The sequence below is a fragment of the Aethalodelphis obliquidens genome, unplaced genomic scaffold (genome assembly GCF_003676395.1).
Source record: "Aethalodelphis obliquidens isolate GAN/ISIS:26980383/991018 unplaced genomic scaffold, ASM367639v1 scaffold62, whole genome shotgun sequence".
Lineage (NCBI taxonomy): Eukaryota > Metazoa > Chordata > Mammalia > Artiodactyla > Delphinidae > Aethalodelphis > Aethalodelphis obliquidens.
This window is the reverse complement of record NW_020838006.1, coordinates 1,755,086-1,769,372: the sequence shown is the minus strand read 5'-3', so window position 1 is coordinate 1,769,372 and position 14,287 is coordinate 1,755,086. Positions and strand designations below refer to the sequence as shown.

At 41.4% G+C, this 14,287-nt stretch overlaps 1 pseudogene; it reads left to right on the top strand.

The window, feature by feature from the left end:
• The window catches only part of LOC113610265 (mitochondrial carrier homolog 1-like), an 84,280-nt pseudogene that overhangs the window by 56,767 nt on the left and 13,226 nt on the right, over positions 1-14,287 (top strand).

Genomic DNA, 14,287 nt, shown 5'->3' with positions numbered 1-14,287 from the left:
ACCCATTCATCAAAATCTTTTTTTTTACAATCCGTCTCCCTACAGAATAATAGCATAGAGAGGACTTGCCCCATTCTGTGATTTTAGGAGCCAATTAATTACACCAAACTCTATTTTAACTGAGAAATGGGCATAAGAGTGAACATATACTTATGGGAGCCAGGAAGGGAGGAAGGGAGGGAGGGAGACAGGGAAAGACAGCGAGCCAGTGAGCGAGAGAGAGGTTTTCACTAAAGCATTTTTTCTATGGTCCCCAAACTAATAAAGAACTAATGACTTAGATACATCTCTGGCCCCTCTGCAATAGGGTACCCAATGAGAGTGGCTCTCAAAGGATTTATCCACAAGGAAAGCAAATTCAGTCACATAAACAAGAAGGGGGGGGGAACTGCTATAGATATTTCACAGCCTTATCTCAATAGGCTTGGCTGTGTATTTAGACACTTGGCTGAATTAATATATCCCACTATGTAACCTTGCTGTCTCCTGTCGCATGCTCGGTGAACAAGAGAAAGGCAATCAACGGCAGGTGACAATATTGTATGTGCTCCTTGTTGCTGAAATCAATGACTAATCTTGCACGGCTGGAACAAATAAAAAGGTAGGGAATCTGCTCTGACTGCAGAATGCCTCATAATATTTGCATTGAAAAACCTTTAATAATAAGCTCAGCCATGGTTGTCAACGTTCTATAGAAATACAACAGATTAGCTAGTTGACCCCTACCATTTGATTAATTTATCCCTGCTCTATGTACATCCCTCTGAAAGCGTTCCTACATGACTTTGTGTTTCAGTAGGTAGACAATCTTCTCTTTCTTGGGTTACTCTCCACGGCAACTAGGTCAGAACTCTACCCATTGTGGACTCCATCGAATGGTCCCAGTTGATTGACTATCGTTCAGTCTTGGAGACATTTTAGGGAGGATGATAGCTGGGAACGTGGCATAGTTAGAATTACCTAAGTGCAAAAATCTTAAAAACTTAACTTTGGAAGGGGGCCTAAATGTTTAGAACTGAAACTTGTAAAATAGGCTGGAAAGACGAAATAATTAGACAAAAATAAAAAGCCTGATTATTTTTTACATGTGTACCAAAAAAAATTTTTAAAGGTGGGGGAAGGTAGTTTAAAGAAAATTCCAGAAATGTCTGCTCCTGAGAGGTTGGAGGGGGATGGTGGAATGGAACTGCAGATTCTTGTGTATGCAAAATAAATCTTGCTGCCCTATGGTGATAACAAGGTAAAAGAAAAGCCTTTGCTCTGAATCACCATAAAAAACAGCTTACACTCTCTAAACAGTAGTCTCCCCATCCATAAAATGGGAGTGTTATTAGAATTTTTGTAAGGATTAAACAAGATAAAGCACATAAAGTGATCATAAGTATGTCCCACAAATGACAAAATATACAATAAACATGGTCATAATTATAGTATTAATGCAGAGTATAAGTGTGCCAAATGTTGCCTACATGCCTAGGCTATGAAAGTTTACATTAACAATCAGTGTGCCACCTAGAATTACAATTCAATTCAAATACAAAACTCTGTTCCAGTTATTTAAAAGCATAGTAAAATGTAATGATTTAAAGTTTTTATTCATTGTTAAAGCTAACTCTGAGGGGAGTTAAAAGAAAGATTGGAATATGTGAAGAATGACAGCATCATATACAGCAAAAGGCAACAATCATGAATAAAGATAGAACCTGACACATACATATGCCACAGTTAATGTCAATCTCAGCTAAGACCTATCAAAGAACAGCAAGCCAAATGCATTTTGTCTCCTACTAATGGATTCTGTTTACTATCTTTAGCAAGACATCTTGTAACATAAGGGTGATTTTAAGGTATTAAAAGTTAGCCTCTGGAGTTAAAAAGTAAAGACAAACAGAATCTACAAGCTCAGACCACCCCAGAGTTAGAAGTCTTTAGACTACCATTCAATTCAACTTTCCCTCCATGTAAAAATCCCCACCTGGAGAGCTGTCAGTTACACGTCTGAACACTAACAATCATGGGAGCTCAGTGCCTCCTAAGACTTTCTACCCCAATTTCACACAGTTCTAATAGCTAAAAAGTTCTTTGTCATGAATTACATTCCACATCCTTATTACAATTTCTACCATCTGCTAGAATAATGCAAAATTAATCTATTCTTTCTTCTACATAAAAGCCCTTTATAAATAAAAATTGTTATCAGTGTGGCCCTAAAATCTTTCTCCCTTAAGCCAAATATCCACAGTACCATCAGAGAAGTTTTGGGTTTTGTTTTAATTTCAGGGAAGTTCTCTGATCACTCTCCTCTTGGCTTATCACTGAATCAGCTACTACATACCATTCTCTGGTGTGAACTGAGAAGCCCAGCTTAGGACAGAAACTTCAGGTCCCTCAGATCTCACATTAACCTGCTATTAATGCCATCCATAGAAAAATTAGAATGCTTAACAGCTACATCATTCTGTTCCCTAGCAGAAGACTTGATTTGTATAAAAATCTGTTCATGTATATGTTGAGAGCAGCCCAGATAGGTCTCCCCATCTCTGTTCTTCTTTGTTTCCTAACCTAAACAATTGTATCTGAATTTAATCATGATAAATGGAGTTGTCTTGGTTTGGGCTGTTTGTTCCAACCAGATTAAATCATCTTGAATTCCATATTAATACGTGATCCTCAGTTTTCAGGCATTTGCACACCTTTTCAGCCTACATTTGGCTTTGTGAAAGGGGAGGGAAAGGGTAGGACAGGGCATCCTAGGCCACTCTCAGAGTAAAACCTCACAACCACATTCTTTATTGACGGAGTTCCATTTTGTCAACAGGAAATCAGTAAAAACTGTCAAATGACTTGCTGAAATTAATGAAGACCTTGATTTTTTTTCAATCATCTGATCTAGAAGTCTAGTAATCTATCAAAAAAGAAATCAAGAGTAATTCTTATGCCTGGCCTAAAGACCTAAATATAAAACATGACAGCATAAAACTTCTAGAAGAGAACAAACACAAAACATTCTCTGACATAAATCGTACCAATGTTTTCTTATGTCAGTCTCCCAAGGCAATAGAAATAAAATAAAAAATAAACAAATGGGACTTAATCAAACTTATAAGCTTTTACACAGCAAAAGAAACTATAAACAAAACAAAAAGACAACCTACATAATGGGAGAAAATATTTGCAAACAATGCAACTGACAAGGGCTTAATTTCCAATGTATACAAGCAGCTCACACATACAACTCAATAACAAAAAAACAAACAACCCAATCAAAAAATGGTCAGAAGACCTAAATAGACATTTCTCCAAAGAAGACATACAGATGGCCAATAGACACATGAAAAGATGTTCATCATCGCTAATTATTAGAGAAATGCAAATCAAAAGTACAATGAGGTACCTCCTCACACTGGCCAGAATGGCCATCATCAAAAAGTCCTTGATTATTCCTCAGGAAAAAATACCTTAGGAAAACTAATAATATTTATGTTATCCATTTATGACATTTTCACCTTTCTGTTTTATCCATCCCTCTTTGTTCTAGTATATTGGAGGATGTGATTTCCTTCTATAGCCTTAATTTAATATATGTCCATCTTTCATGTATAGATTATATATTGTTGAGGGAAGCAGTGAGATGCTGTCATCACTGTTTGCTAACTAGACGAGATTTTAAATAAAAACTGTAGAATGATTTTAAAATCTATGTTTATCAGCAGCATTTCTACATAACACATTAATATCTTTGTTCATTTACATAATTCACAATCATCTGGCCAGAAATGCATTTTGGAACTTCTTCTCTATCCCTTGAGCCATATATAATTTTACATTACTTGTTCCTTGAAGAACATTCTTCTGGATTCCAAGATCCAAGAAAGACAAATCATGTCTGTTACATGTCACATCTAGCAGCATTACCTAACACACCACCAGGCTCATGGTACATACTCAAAACCTACTGTTTGACTGGAATATTACTCTGCATAAAACATAAATACTTTAATTCCATGACACTATTCAGCTCTCTATGTTCAAGTCATTAGATACTGATAGAGCCACGGTAAAAGCTAGCAATTCTAGAGAGAAAGAACATAGTTTCTGCCCTCAGAAAGGTTATCAACTATTAGGGAAACAAACAAGTAAACTAAAAATTGAGATAGATGCTGGAGAAGAGTGGATCATGGGATGTTAACAGAAACGTAAAAAGGGGCACCTAATGTTACCGAAAGTGGTAACACTGTTCTCTCAGGGTCAAGATTCTGAAAAAAGTATTTTATCAAGCTAGTTTTCTCCAACTGCATATGCAAAAAGAATCAGTTTTGTAGTTTCAGAAGAGTTTCATCTTAACCAATTTTCTCCAGAGTCTAAAGAATACTGTTGCCATATATTGTTCCCATTCTACAAAAGGGAACAAGAATACCAATCACACAAATGGAATATACCCTCACACACCAAAAGACAGAACAGTCACAAATCATGGAGAGGATGACCCATATGGAGTCCCAAACAAACACTTAACAACACAAACGGTCTTCAACGTCAGACACACGTCAGAACCAATTAGCAAAAACGCCCAAATAGCACTTTGTGCTCACAAACGGGCCTTGACGTCAGAACCAACTGGCAAAACACCCAAATCACACTTCGTGCTCAAAAGAGAAGTTTGCCGGGTGCACACCGGTGGACTTACTTGGTCTTGGAGCTCGTCAGCTCTTCCAGAGGCATCTTTCCGTTCCAGCAAGGGAAAGCATACATTGGCAGCCAGTGCCAAGCAGGGGAGAAACAGCGAGGGGCCCCCAAATAAATGGTTTGAGCAGCTGCTAGGAATGTCCCTGCCAGATCCCTCTCAGGTCAGGGCCAGTGAGCCACGAGCAGAGGGGTCCTCGCAGCCATCCCAAAGCTTCTTCATGCCGGCGGCCCTGCTCCGGAAAACCCGGGAGCCAGATATCGCGAGAGCCCAGCCTCACGCTGGGAACCAAAACCTGTTAGCAAAAGTAGGTCCAGCTGCCGCTGCTCAAAAGCCAATAAAGAGAAAAGGCTGGTGGAAAGGAAAGCTTGCTTTATTTTGGAGGCTGGCAACTGGTGGTTGGACTCCTGACAATCAGTGGGCAAGAGCTTTTATAGACAGAGGGAGGGGGCTACATGCAGAAACAGCACAGTCAGCTCTGACAGTCCTCTTGACACTGGTCATCGGTGGTCTGGCCACCATCATCTTGATTGTTTTAAGTACAGCTAGTCTTCAGTTCCAGGGTCGGTTTGTTCCCATTTCTTTGAGGCCAGTTCTCAGAATTGTGGCAGCTTATGTCATGGCTACAGTCTGGTCATCATGTATTAACTTCTTCCACCTGGTGGGGGTTTCAGTATATAAGACAGCTCACAGGATATGGCTCAGAATATTATCTCTAGCCCTTGAAAAGGAACAAAAGGTCCTTGACTTTGCTTAATGACTGAACTTTTATTATTTAGTCTTGTTGGACTGTTTTCCTTTGTTTCTGCATTTTCTCACTTCTCTGATTTGACTTATTCTTCGACAAAAGTTTTTCCACAGACAAAAGGCAGGCTGAGGACGTGGGGGGCCAAGGACCATAGGGTCCTGCTCCATTTCAATAACAGGGCCTGGCAGAACATGGCCAGGAAACTCTAGTTATAATCCTAAGTGGAGACTCCAGGTCTAATATACTTTTAAGCTGGAAAAACATCCATGACGGTACCTTTTCAGTATTTATCACACACACTTGAAAAGCTCATAATATCCCCTTTTCTGACCCAAAAAACTCAGCTTATCTGTTCTCCCTATCATGATGAAATTCAGAATATATGTGTTTCCCTCAATGCCAAAAAGAGTATTTTACCACATAACAAGAGGTTTTTATATGCTCACAAAATATAATATGTATTAAAGCAAGAGAACCATCTTACAAGCAGTCCTTGTTTTGATCTGTAGAGGATTCATAGCTGAATTTAGGAAAATATTCTTTCCTCCAATAATTGCAATATCCATCTAATTCTAGCTGAAGCAAACTCTTGTCATTCTGCTTATTCACTTACATTCATAAGCAAATGTAATTTCCTTGAGAAAAAGTATGTTGCCTGAATTGGTAAGAAAGAAATAGGTAAAGTAATTATTCAAAAAAACACGAAAAGCAAAAGAAACTTGGACTTGCTTATTAGTTCTTTGGTACGGAGCCATGATTTGAGTTGGGGAGCTTGTGTAAGTGCACATCTCATGCCTGGTTTGGAAAGAAACAAGGAACAAACACACAGCTTATGGAGGTATAGGGGATCTTCTTTTGATCAATTACTATAGCATGTAATGGTAGCTTAACATATATTCATCCATAAATATGAAATGATAATCAATCAACTTGCTGTTTATTGATAGGCACAAGAAAACCAGCAAAGATGAAAATGTGACCTCCAGTATCTGCAGCATGTGTTTCTGGCTGGCCAGTGTCTGAACTCCCTTCCTACCTTTGGAGAATTTACCTCACTTTATAAATAATATTTATAAGGGAAAAAGAACCTGCTCCAACTATAGAAGCTGCCAAAGACTCACTCCCCAGGTCCCCTGCAGCAAGAGAGAAAGGATGAGACCTACATTCTATCAAACAGGTGCACATGCCAAAGGCATTGAGTCCAGAGTGGATCACGGGCAGCACCCTGGGCCAGTGGTGGTGCCAACTGAGAACAGTGCACTGATACGCAGTGGGAACAGCCACGCCATCCTCAGCAGACTGACCCACTGGCAGGATTTGGTTTGTAGTTTCTGGCTTCCCTTTTCTTCTGCCTATTTTGCCAACCTAGTTTTCTATTCTTCCAAGCAATTCAGTGGCCTAACTAATGTAGTCTTGAAAAGTTCCTCTTCTGTTTAAAATACCCACAAATAATTTCTGTTGCTTGCCACCAATAACCCCACAAACAAAATGGTCTTACCAATGACTCTCCTCCCTGATACTAATATCTGGGCTATTATTGCGTCCACCCCTCACTATGGTGATTCACCTTTTTGCATACCTCATTCTCTCGTGTGAAGTCCTTGAGGGCAGGCATAACTTTGGTTTCCTAAGTTATGTTTATAACACCCCCTTAGCCTATTGGCACATGAAAAACAATCCTCATATAAAACACTTATTCCAGGGCTTCCCTGGTGGCACAGTGGTTAAGAACCTGCCTGCCAATGTAGGGGACACGGGTTTGAGTCCTGGTCCGGGAAGATCCCACATGCCATGGAGGAACTAAGCCTGTGTGCCACAACTACTGAAGCCTGTGCGCCTAGAGCCCATGCTCTGCAACAAGAGAAGCCACTGCAATCAGAAGCCCACGCACCAAAATGAAGAGTAGCCCCCGCTCACCACAACTAGAGAAAGCTGCAAGCAGCAACGAAGACCCAATACTGCCAAAAATAAAATAAAATTAATTAATTAAAAAAACAAACAAAGAGACAAAAAAACCCACTTATTCCAGTTCCCTGATGTACCCAAACAGGCCCCAGGGGACTAAGGAATCTTTGAATATCTGATATTAGAAAAACCAGTTGAAACTATCAAATGCATAGCATCTATACCACATAATTATCATTAATAATGTCTAGTATTTTATAACATGAATAGGTACTGTCTCAACTGATCTTCTCCACATATTTGAGGAAGATGGTAAATATTTCTACCATCCCAACTCACACATTGAAACACCCACTATAATTTCCCCCCTAAATCATCCTCCTAGACTGTCAAGCAGCAAAGACACTAAAGTTGTTCCATAGGGATTATAAGGAAGATATTTTTTCACTTCCATATCCCTCTTGAGCTAACAGTTAGACTTTAAGTGGAAGATTTTGTATGATTTTATATATATAAGCACCTAGCAGCTGGTCACAGTGTGAATGTTGTTATTACTATTGTGGTTGTTGTCAGGTACTAGGTTCAGTACTTTAATCCAAAGTATTTTTTTATTTGTTAATTTTTTTATATTTCATTGAAATATAGTTGATTTACAATGTTGTGTTCATTTCTACTGTGTGGCCAAGTGATTCAGTTACACATCATTTTATCAAATACATACCACAGATCTTATGTAAGGCACTGTTCTTATCCCCATTTTACTGATGGGGAAATCGAGGCTCAGAGAAGCTGGGTAACCTGTCCTAAATCTCCCTGTTCATCCAGGATTCACTCGTACACCTCTCTCACTCCCAAGACCACCTGCTCTGACAGCACAACCTGCTTCCTTTCCCATCACACGCCTCCTGCCCTCTCACTGTGCTCTCACTTCTCGTGGATGGATGGGGCCACCGCATCACACGTAATGAAGTCGCCTCCAGCCTGTCACTTCATTACTCAGGGGCTGAATCACAGCTCTGAGCTGCACCTTGCCCCCCTGCCTCAGCCCACACAGTCCCTGATCACACACTGAGCCCCAGAGCTGTCTCCTTTAGCCCTGAGAGAATGACAGAACCTCCCAGTTTATTTATCAGAAGAGCCCTAAGCCTTTAATAAATGACCACTTCAGAAACACAGTTTCAGAGATCTCTTGGAGGGCTATAATTGGAGATGGTATTGTCACGGGTGCGATGGAAGGCCGACTGTATTTGCTCCTCTGTCCTCTTATGTTCCCTTCAGATACCACGTAAAGGCAGTAAAAAATAGCTTAGCCATGCCGAGATCTCCGCAAGGGTAAGCATTTCTCTGTCATTCTCTGCTTCAAGGCTGAGGCCATCCTTAAAATGGAAATGCCTACTGAAATGACCCACTGGTGGCTTCCTAATGGCCTGTTTCATTGTTAAATGTCTCATTTTACCTGATAAATCATTGAACCATAGCATCAATTGTGTGTGAGGCTAAAAAAACACCTTGCTGCTGATCTTTCCAGAAACAACCCTACCCCACACACAATGCTTGTTCTTTATTCCGCATTCTGGATTAGGTGACTTGCCTGCAGATTCCAATCTCCTTAGGGGAGGAATTTTCTGTTATTTGTTCAACACAATTCATTCCACGAGAAAGCTCTGTGTACCTTGAGAGTAGCACATAAATAAAGCTACTTGAGAGCCAGAGCAAGGGAGAGTATAGAAAATGTCATGTTTTGAGAAATGAAAGATACCATGGCTTCATGAATCTGAACATCACATTCATTTTACTTTTTTAAAGATTTATTTATTTTATATTATTTTATTTTTTTGGTTGTGTCGGGTCTTAGTGGTGGCACGTGGGATCTTTGTTGAGGCATGTGGGATCTTTTGTTGTGGCACGTGGGCTCTTTTTTGTGGTGCATGGGCTTCTCTCTAGTTGTGGTGTGTGGGTTTTCTCTACTCTAGTTGTGGTGCGCAGGCTCTAGGGTGTGTGGGCTCTGTAGTTGTGGTGTGCAGGTTCCAGAGGGCATGGGTTCTGTAGTTTGCAGCACGTGGGCTTAGTTGCCCCATGGCATGTGGGATCTTAGTTCCCTGACCAGGGATCAAACCTGCATCCCCTGCATTGCAGGGTGGATTCTTTACCACTGGACCACCAGAGAAGTCCCCCATCACATTCATTTTAAATTAAAAATAAAGGTATATTTTTAAATTGTGATGATTCATTCCAGGAAAGGCACTGTTTTCTTTAATGTAAATGGAAGCTTTTCATTAGCAAACAAAATTATATATAAAATAATAACTTATATGAAAAGAATGTCTTCAGAATTAGAGTATCTCAGCCTTTGGACCGAAGTATTGTGGAGTCAGTAAAATGATCTTTATGGAACTATATCATGACATGGGGGGGAAGCAATACACAAAATATTACCTATTCTTGAAATTATGACCACTCTTATACAGAAAAATTACATAAAATTTCCTAGATTTAAAGGACCTTGGGATAGTCGTGAGGCAAAAACTGGGGAGCATAGACATACCAGGGGCTACAGTCCGCTGTATTAGTCAGGATAGGATGGGTTGTGCTGCAGTAACAAAGCAGCCCCCATAGCTCCATGACTGCATACATATTGTTCCTTAATCCAAGTTCTCTGTGGTCCCATTGGCTCTCCAAGGTAGCACCTTCCAAGCCATGGCTCATCACTCAGCTCCCTTCCATCTGGAACATCTGTGCCATCTGAACACATGGCTTTCAGGGTTGCCCAGGCAAGTTGGAGGATGTTACAGGAAACATTCCCTCCTGTTATGGACCAAATTGTTTTGCCCCAAAATTCATATGTTGAAGCCCTAGCCCTCAATGTGACTGTATTTGGAGACAGGACCTTTATTTTGATTAATATGAAATGAGGTCCTACGGATGGGTCCCAATTTGATGGCGACAGTACCCTGATAAGAAGTGGAAGAGGCACAGGAACTTGTGCTGGATCTCCTTCCCTGCTCACCTGTGGGACAGCAGTGTGAGGTCACAGCAATCAGGGAGCAGTCTATAACGAGGAGGACAGCTCTCACCAGAAACCAAAGTTGCCAGCACCTATTACCACAACTGTGAGGAAACAGAGGCCTACTGTTTAAGCCACCCAGTCTATGGTATTTTGTTATGGCGGCCTGAGCTGACTAATAACATGACTGCCTCAGCTCCAGGGTGACATACAACATATCTGACCCCAGACTACTAGTGGGAACTAGTGAGACGGCTCTGTTGGCAGCATGGAGGCAAGAAGTTCTATTTCTCACACGCCCAGAAGGAAAAGAAGAGTAGGTATCAATGAGCACTGGCAGTGGCTCCCACACCTCCCCACACACCTCCCAAATGAGGGCCAAACCAGCTCTGATCTGGGGAGAAAACAGACAGGATTTCAGGAAAATAAGAGAGAGCAGGAACCAGTAAGGAATTAGTGTCACTTCCATCCCTGTTGGATTGAGACCCAAGGGACAGGAAGTGTATGAAATGAGTCTTGAAATTGTGGGTAATTTTGAGAATAGATGGTGACTATGAATCTACTCTTAAGTTTCTGAAAATAAGAGTTTCCCAAGGTCCCATGTATTGTCACGACACAAGGAAGCCACATTATGGCATATTGGGGAGGTGGTTCCCAGGGGTTTACAGGGATTTTGTTGGAAGATTTAAGTGGAAGATTCAAAAAGCAGTAACACCCCAAGATTGGACATAAAAATAAGCCCAGGAGAGAGTCAGCTGGTGGCCCAGACATTACACTGACGAGGGGAACAGCAGCATCTTTTTGAAGCTCCCTGGTGCTGTGTCCTTCAAGACAGCGTTCACAGTAGGAGATGCTGACAACGACTGGGATTTATAGCTTCAATAAGGACAGCAGAGGCTGTGTGGCGTTACTTGACAGACAGAGGCAAGACGAATGAAATTACCCTGAGGAAAAGCAAAGCCAAATTGGCAACCAGGGAGTCTTGATCCGCAAAGATCTGTGACTACAGCATACAGACCACAGTATCCCAGGAGCAGGGTCTGGCATGTCAGGAAACCCTCTCCTAAGCAGAAAAGAAGTTGTGGCCCTTATGCCCCATAGCTGTAAAAATAATGTATAGCATTTCGTGGATCTCTCTGAATTTTAGAGGCAGATCATACCACACTTGGGAATATTGCTTTGAGCCATTTATCAGGTGACACAGAAAAGTGCCTGATTTCAGGGGTGTTCAGAGCAAGGGTGTTGGCAGCCATTCCAGGATGTAGCGTAAGCTGTCCTGCCACTAAGGCCATACAAGCAACAGATATCATGGTGTTAGGAACACTCATGTTGAATAAGAATGCAGTGTATTTTCCCTGAAGCCTCAATAGAAGAGTCCAGTGTGTATACCTTGGATTCTACAATAAGGCCACGTCTTTAGCAGAAGAAAACTACTTGCCATTTGAAAAACAGTTCTTGGAATTCTAAGAAGCCCTAGTAGAATCTTAAGAGCCTGACCACAGTACACCAAGGAAGTATGTGTCTGGGTTGCCCATTATGAACTCATATTATCAGATCCATCAAACCATAATGTAGGGTGGCTGCAGCAGCATCCTTCCTATGATGGAAATGGTACCTCCAGGATCAGGCACAGACAGGTATTGAAGGCACACAGAACTTACAGGAAGAGGTAGCCCATCTCTCAACTCATGTCTTACATCCTCAAGGGGACACAGATCCTACGAGAAGGTACGTGGGTCCAATTCTCTGACTGATCAGTTCTGGGTATTGGTGCTGGCTGATGATGCTGCCATGTAGAAGCCTGGTCAGAGGTGGCCTTGAGGGAAACACTCCCAATGGGCAAAGATAAGAATAGGACATGTGGTCCTTGCTTTGTAACAGAGGAAGAAATGACCCGACCTGAAATGTATAATAATATCTAATTCTGGGCATTGCTGAATGGCTCTTCTTATTGGTCAGCTGCAGGGAAGGAATGAGATCAGAAGAACAGAGACAAAGGAATTTGGGGAACAGGCACAGGGGTGAACTTGTTGGAAAGGACACAAAACATGCTCATGTTCATGTTTCATGTTAGAGCTCACTTTAACGTAACCATTGCCCCAGAGCTTGCACAAAAGCTCTGGAACAGAGTTGGAACAGAGTTGCTATGGTGATGGTGACAGGAATGAAGGTGATGTATGGGTCACACAGCAAGGGACTCCTCTTACCAAGGTCACTGCTGAACGCTCAGCCTGCCAAGAGCAGAGTTTGATGCACTATCTCCCAAGGAGACCTGCCAGCCACTTATTGGCAGATTGATTTATCAGACAACTCTTATCTCAAATTTTACGTATTGGAATTGATACCTATTCCAGATATGGGATTGCCTTCCTGGCCTATAGTCCCTCTGTTGGAACCATGCACAGACTTACAGAACACCTTTACAGCTGCATATGCTACCGATCATTGCCAACTAAAAGACCCTTTTTATGGTGGTGGGCATTTGATCACTTGATCCACTAACCCTACCGTATATCACATCACTCAGAAACAGGCAGCCTAATGGCATGATGGAATGGCTCATTGAAGTCTCCTATGAGATCCACCTCAGGGACAACATCCTGCAAGTCTGGGACACTGTGCTCTGGGATTATGGTACTGAAGCAATGGCTGATAAACATGGTGCTGTGTCCCTAAAAGCCAGAATCAATTGGTCAGAAAACCAAGGGATACAAGTGAGATAGACAACACTTATCATACCCAGTTTATAGTTTTCGGAATTTATTCTTCTTGTCCCTAAAATGTTAGGCTCTGCTGGGTTGGATTCCATGTAACCTTAACCTACAACTACCACCTTGCCATTCTGGGGCTCCTTGTGACAGTAGAACATCCAGCAAGAAAAGTTGTTGTTATATTGGCAGTTCTAATTGATCCCATTATCATGCAGAGGGAGGGATGCTGTTATGCGGTGATGGACAGGAAGGAACCCAATATGGTACCACAGGGCTTCCCTGGGGCATCATTTAGTGCTTCCATGTTCAGTAATAACTGTAAATGGGAAAGTGCAGAAACCACAGTTCAACAAAGGTAAAACAATTGAGGACTCATATCCCGCAGAGATGAAGTTCTGAGTTACCCTTCCAGGCAAGCAACTTGTCTGCACTGAAGTGCTAAATAAAGATGGGGGAAATATACAGTGAGAAATAGAGAAAGGAAATGAATATTGTGGCCTTAGAATGGGTTGCAGAAGTAGTAGCTGAAGCTTGTTCCATGAACCCTCATGTTTAAGCCTTTTGTAGACTTGGAGGGGTGAGCACAGCTTTGAAGTCTTTGTGAATGATTAAATATAGTGGAAAGCAAAAGGTATGGATGCACTATATTGACTAGCTTTGTACCCTAATTGACGTCTTCCATCAAACCATTTACTCCAGCCACTGGCACAACAAGCTTCTACCTGGACGCTTTACCTGCAGTTACATATAACAGCACGACACTTCAGCTGCCTTGCTGCTTCCCTGGATCTGCTATGTGGAACATCTACAAGAACTCACTTGGCACTCACACATGGAAATCCTGAAAGTGCAAGGGAGTTAACACTTTACAAGGAAACATTTAGTGATAGGGGATGGGAGCTGTGGGTAGAAAAATGCTCCTCTCTTCTGTTCCTTTGGTGGACAATTCTGAAACACTTGATCTTTCAGAGGGATATGGCAGAATCCAGCTGCAGGGGCCTCCATTGCTGATAGGCACAAGGATGCACAATTCCAATTTTTAATCAGATTTTTTGCTTTTTTGATGTTGAGTTGTATGAGCTGTTTCTCTGTGTTGGCTATTAATCCCTTATTGGTCATATCATTTACAAATATTTTCCTCCATTCAGTAGGTTGTCTTTTTGTTTTGTTGATGGTTTCCTTTGTTGTGCAAAAGCTTTTATATTTAATTAGGTCTCATTTGTTTATTTTTGCTT